The 5305-nt window shown below is 38.6% G+C and overlaps 1 protein-coding gene across 1 annotated transcript in view; it reads right to left on the bottom strand.

The window, feature by feature from the left end:
• Window positions 1-5305, bottom strand: part of Sdad1 (SDA1 domain containing 1) — a 56812-nt gene that overhangs the window by 31169 nt on the left and 20338 nt on the right. The window lies entirely within an intron of this gene.

Genomic DNA, 5305 nt, shown 5'->3' with positions numbered 1-5305 from the left:
CCAAGCCCACCCATAACAAGTGCAGAGGACACTAGCACAGAAGAAATTGGGAATCGCACAGCTGAAATCAATGAATCAACAGCTTCTGAAATAAAGAAACTGCACAAAGGTATAGAGGAACTCAGATTGGAAATGAAAAAAGAAATCCCTGAATTAATAGCATCTGCAGTAGAGAAATGCAGAAACATATGGAGGAAACCCAATGCCCACCCAGAACAAGTGCAGAAGACACTAGTTCAGCTGAAATGTATGCATTAATAGCGTCGATAGTAAATCAGCAACAGCAGAAAGTTACAGAGGAATTCAGAGTGGAATTCTTTTCTACTAGCTCAGCTCAAATGTATGAATTAATAGTGTCCATAGTAAATAAGCAACAGCAGAAAGTTATAGAGGAACTCAGAGCAGAATTCTTTTCTGAAATAAAAGAATTCTCTGAACTCATAGCATCTGAAGTAAAGAATCAACTACAGAAACATAGGGAGGAAACCCAATCTGAAGAAAACACCGCAGTAAAAAAATTAATTGCTTCTAAAGAAGACATTGATTAAAAAATACAGATTAGAAAAATGACAGATTTCTTGAAAGAGTGATACAGGAAAGAAATAGATCGCATGAAGCAGAGTCAAAGAGATATAGAGGAAGATATACTCATAAGTGAAAAAAACTAAATATTATATAGTTTCCCTAATATAAGAACTTAAAAGAAGAAATACAAATAGAAAGGTGTAATACAAGTAAAAGGAAAGCAAGAACTCGAGGACTAACTAAGAGAGGGAAAGGAGAAGAGCCAGGAAACATGACAGTGACAAGCCATACAGTGATATGCAGAAGATGGGCAAGGCAATGATCCTGAGAATCTTCAGAAGATTTTTGAATCTAGCCGTTAATTGGAATGATTCTCACCTTAACAATATATACTGCCACCTGTGAACTAAGCAACTGCACTGATGGAAATTTGTAATAGTAGATTCATGCTTGGGGTGCCTGTCATTCTAATCTTCTGAATATGGGCTGCTTGTCATGACATGCCAGTTGCTGCCGTGCTGTCTCTCGGGTACATAATTGTTCAAAAAGGGGGTGGGGAATGAAGGCAGGAGACAGGAAAAAGAATGCTGTGGGACTGTCCTGCTTCAAGGCTGTATATGGTTAGATTTTTGGACTTACGTATAAACATAAGAATTATATAATTCTTTATGCCTATTTTTAAAATATATTCTAATTTTTAAATGTTTTTCATCATATTCTGTAGGGACTTAAAGTTCAACATATCGATACTTGATGAAAAATACCTGTTTCATGTTATGCCTAAGATGTTTGATATTCAGACAGATAGTAAGGTTAAGCTTAACAGCCTAGATTGTATGGTAATAACAATAAGCTTGTCTTCTGGATGGTTAACAACCTAGTTTGCAGACCAAAATTAGAGAAAAAGGAGGGCTACAAGGAATGCCAACATTTTGGCCCTAACCTTCCAAGGTCAACTAAGACTCAGGACATATGAGAACTTGTACTGTAATGTCATGTAACTCAGTAGTGTCCCAATTGTTCTGATCAAGAAGATTATGGGGCCAAACAGGAAAGTGATCGATGATATAGAGTGTGCCTAAGGAGAGTCACATGGAGAGAAACATTCTCTCAGGCTTTCACAGAGAGCACACTGGCCAAGTAATGGCCGTGACTCATCCACATGGCTGACACTGACAAAGGATCTACAATCTGAGGCACAGGATCTCAGCATAAATCCTGAGGGGATTTCACTGACCTTATCAGACCCAAAAGCTACAACTCTTGTTGCATAGGTCTTGTTTTATGTTGGTCTAAACCATCCAGCAGAAAAGTATAAAAACCAAGTATCAGAAGTAAAGCCATGGTGTTATGTTGAGCTGTAGGGGACTCAGATCAACAATTTCTGACATTGCCAGTCAAGTGGAAGACCCAATACTATTATGGACTCTGGACTCTTACAATATTTTGCTGAGTTAACACACCTATAATATTCAAATGACAGAATTAAACAAAAAAGGGGATACAGATGAATGTCCATTTTGTATCTGTATATTCGAAATGGTTAGGATAGTTATATAGTTACATTCTCTAAATGAATAGAGGGATTTGTTGTAATAGTGTTTGTAAATAGGGTATCATGCCTGCATCTTATACAACAAATAACCACTAGGAAGAATTATGCAATATGTTAATTATTGAAACTGTCCTACCAATTTGGTTTGAAACTATCTCATTGCTATTTGTTTCTCAATAAAATTATGGGAAAAAAAATATCCTTGGAATTACCTGGCCCCAAGTCCCACCCTACCAGTCTTAGGGCCCCCACATTTGTCAGACTAATGAGTTTTTAATCTGGGAAATTAAGAGGCCATCCATTCTTTTTTTTCTTTTTTTTTTTTAATTTTATTTATTTGTGGGGGGGTAGCTCAGCCCACCAGGGGGCGGGGCTGGCTGGCATGTGGTGCTGGGGGGATTGAACTGTGGTTCCTGTGTTCTGCTAAGCTTGTTCTAAATAGGTGCTTTAGACCACTGAGCCATCTCACCAGCCCCCCATTTATTCTTTTAATCTAAATATCTCTAATGCACAATAGATGCAAATTCTCAGTTGTTTCTCAACTGAAAAAAAGACAGGAAGTCTGATTGTCAAATTCAGTAATTTCATATCAGTAATTTAATCAATATCCTCCCTCTACCAGGTTCTCTGTTCAATGGTATCAGCTTGTTTAACTCAGGAGCAATGGTGGCTACATGGACAGACATGTTCTCTTTTATATCTTTTTTTTGGTCATGGGAGCTTTCTAATAGCCTGGCACAGCAGGTAGAAGCCCAGTGTAGTGAATGATGGCTAGATGGCTCTTGGAAGCCAAAAGAAATCCAAGTGCCACCTCTTTTAGGTAGCTTTAATCTCTGTGGCTTATAAGTTTGACCTTTTCCCTTTTCTTATTTCATTTACTAGGTACATTTTTAAATATATTTTTATGTCATATATACACTTAGGTTTGTTTTCAGGTATACTGCCCTCTCTTTCACTCAGTAAACTCCTTAAGGATAAGAAGTGGGCTTTGTAGGCTGGGCAGATAACCTCAGTGGTCTAAGCACCTGCCTGGCAAACCCAAGGACTCAGGTTCGATCCATGGTACATCATGTGCTGCCCAGGAACTCTGGATGTGTTATGTGGCCAACAAAACTGGGTATGGTGGTGCATTCCTATAATCCCAGGGAGTACTAAGACCTTGTACCAAATACATACTTAAGTAAATAAATAAATAAATGATAAAAAGAACTGGGAAGAAAAAGAAAGAAAAAAAAAGAGGAAAATGAAGGCTACATACCCTAAAGAGCTTTCTGTCTCTCACTAATGTAATGCTCTTCTAGGCAGTAGAACACAGCTCACACTGGAGGTGGGAGGAGAGAGGCGGAAGCAAGGGCATGGCAGCAAATGAGAAGCATGAAGAGGAAGAAAGACACAAAATGCATGGGTAAATTCTGACTAAAAATAAGGGCGATTCACACACGTAGGTCAAGGACGGCCACTCTGGAATTTGCCTTTATATAACAAATCTAAGTCGGTCATGAGTCCACAAGGCAAGACAGATAAGGTAACTGACATAACATTTTACTCTGAGGGGTTGTGACTGCCCAAGACATTTTCTGAAATCCTGTCAGCACTAAGCATGACTCAGCAGTAGTTGTAAACAACACTCTTTCATTTGTTTGGTTTACGTTTTTCTCAGACACGGTCTTACTATGTAGTCTTGAACTCACTGTGTAGCCCAGGCTAGCCTTGAATTTACAATCCTCCTGCCTCAGCCTCATACTAGGACTACAGGAATGTACCATCATGCCCAGGTAGTTGGAGCACTCTTATTTAACACCAACTCTCATGTGCAGCACTATCACCCAAATTTTTACTTTTTCTTTGAGACAGAGTCTCATTAAATTCAAGCAAGCCTTGGACTCACTATGTAGCACAGACTGGACTCAAACTTTAGACAATCTTCCGCTTACTTCTAAAGCCACTCTTATTAGATGGAAAAAGAAAGTCCTGGAGAAGAGGTGATTTTCTATGTCTTGGTGTAGCTAATGAGTTTAGAACTATTTAGATGCTTTCAAAACTATCAGGGGCACTACTAAAAAGGTTAAGACATTTCTCTCAGCCAAGATTAAAGCTCAGAAACAAGTTAGTAGAGGCTAGGGATGTAGCTCCATGTAGCACTTGCCTCCCATGTAGAAGGCCCTGGGTTTATCCTCAGCAAAACAAATTGAGAGTATTTTAAAAGGTAGTTGCAATGTTATGCCAAGAAATACAAAGTTTTTAATCTATATACACAAGAAAGAAAACTGGGAATGATTCTAAAAGTCCTAGAAAAATACCAAAATAAAAGATAGGGTGGGGGAGATAGCTCAGTGGCGCGAGCGCCTCCCTGGTGAGCGAAGTCCCAATTCCACTTCTGTGCCAGCCCGAGAATCCAGCATGATAAGCATGCCTGTAATCCCAGCGCTAAGGAGGCTGAGACACGAGGGTCACTACAAGTCTGAACCATGTAGTAAGACCCTGTAGAAAACAAAAAAAGAGGGGGCCAGCAGGATAGCTCAATAGATTAAAGCGCCTGCTTAAGACAGATGCAGGCACCAGGGATCATTCTTGATGTGCCAGCCCCGCCCCCAGGGCACACTGAGACAATGACTGAGACTGGGCATGGTGGCATGTAATCCCAGTATTGGGAGGCTGAAAACAGGAGGATCATTAGGAGTCTGATCAGTGTAGTGAGATCCTGTAGACCCTGTACTAAATACATTTAAAAAAAAAAAAAAAAAGGAAAAATTAGTGGTTAATAAGGATTGGTAGCTATCAGAATAACCAACGAAAGAAGGTCCTGTTGTATTACAAATAATTCGTTTATGGAGAAATGCTAGAGAGAAATAAGAGGAATACAGTGGTCCCTCACTTATCAGAGGTTCCATTCCAGTCACCCCTGCAGTAAGTGAAAATCAGCCAAGTAGGGGCGTTCTATTTATTTTAGTATTTAAATATATTTTAAGACTTTATAAACCCTTCTCACACTCTTATAAACCTTTCTCACTTCTAATGTTCTTAACCATTTTCTAAGCTCATAGGTCTACATAATTTTAACAATACTGTACGGTACAGTATGCATTCATCTGGCATGGTAAAGAAATAAATACTGTAAACAGTGTATTTTATTTCATTTTAATATTTTTAATATGTTAGAAATTAATTTTAATGTATTTTAAAATTTTTTAGGCAAAAATCATTAAAACCATAAATAGGGGTCAA

This window comes from Octodon degus, unplaced genomic scaffold (assembly GCF_000260255.1).
Source record: "Octodon degus isolate 3935 unplaced genomic scaffold, OctDeg1.0 scaffold00305, whole genome shotgun sequence".
NCBI classification, from domain to species: Eukaryota; Metazoa; Chordata; class Mammalia; order Rodentia; family Octodontidae; genus Octodon; species Octodon degus.
The sequence above is the reverse complement of the archived record's forward strand: the minus strand, read 5'-3'. Positions and strand labels throughout refer to the sequence as shown.